At 56.3% G+C, this 874-nt stretch overlaps 1 protein-coding gene across 1 annotated transcript in view; it reads right to left on the bottom strand.

The window, feature by feature from the left end:
* The window catches only part of NAP1L1 (nucleosome assembly protein 1 like 1), a 32,581-nt gene extending 32,083 nt beyond the window's left edge, over positions 1–498 (bottom strand). Inside the window, exon 1 of the mRNA XM_085320534.1 lies at positions 479–498. The gene's annotated coding sequence lies outside the window, so the exon portion shown is untranslated. The remainder of the gene's footprint in view (positions 1–478) is intronic.
* Between the last annotated feature and the right edge of the window lie 376 nt (positions 499–874).

Raw genomic sequence — 874 nt, 5'->3', positions numbered from 1 at the left:
GCCCGCTCCCGCCGCGGCGGTGCTGCCGGCCGCCTCCTGCGCCCGCCCTCCCCGGGGCCGTGTTGCCTCTCGCCGATTCCCCCTTCCCCCGCGCGTGGACGGCGCCCTGCCGGCAAGCCCACGGGCAGCCAGGCCTCGGCCATGCTGTGGCACGCCTTGCCTGCTCTCGGCGCCGGCCACAGCATGGCGTGGGAGCCGCTTCCGCCCGCCAGGGCAGGAGCCATGGCCAGGATGAGAGGTTACAGGGGGCCAAACGTAACTCCACTGCTAGCCCTTCTGATGCCAGAAAGCACAGTGCTCACCTGGCTCCCCTCAGAGCGTGCACTGTTCTTCCTGCTGCTTTAGCTCTGAACTGGGAGGGTTTCTGAAGGCACCCGAGCAAAAATAAGCCTCAAATCAAATCACCACAGACATACCCAAACAGTTAAGCCCCTTTCACAAAGGCTATGGGCAGCACAAAACCACAGTATCAGTTTACCTTAGTAGAGCAGGCTGAAAACTGCTGTTGCTCAAAAGCTCGCTCAGCAGAGGCTGAGTAATTCCTGCTTTGAGCAGGATGGACAGCCAGAGGCAGCAACTGCTTCAGGCCTCTGATTTTAATTTGCCGTGCTTGTTTGTGAGAGCCCTAAGGGATCCTGGTAGACTTTAGAGACCTGTGAGTAATAGTTATCTCCTAGCACACTCAGAGGAGACATTYATAATCAACACAAGACTTACAGAGACGTAATTGTCTTTGAGACTTGATCTCCTCTTAGTTGGAGTGGAGCCAATCACTTCAAACACGGTTGGAGACAAGCTGGGATGGGCGACACACAGCGCACCACCATAGGAGCTGTTTTCTAAGCATATAGCCCAAGGATTTGWATCACTTGTG

This window comes from Rhea americana, unplaced genomic scaffold (assembly GCF_003343005.1).
Source record: "Rhea americana isolate MKP2758 unplaced genomic scaffold, rheAme1 scaffold_64, whole genome shotgun sequence".
NCBI classification, from domain to species: domain Eukaryota; kingdom Metazoa; phylum Chordata; class Aves; order Rheiformes; family Rheidae; genus Rhea; species Rhea americana.
This window is presented reverse-complemented; position numbering and strand designations above follow the sequence as displayed.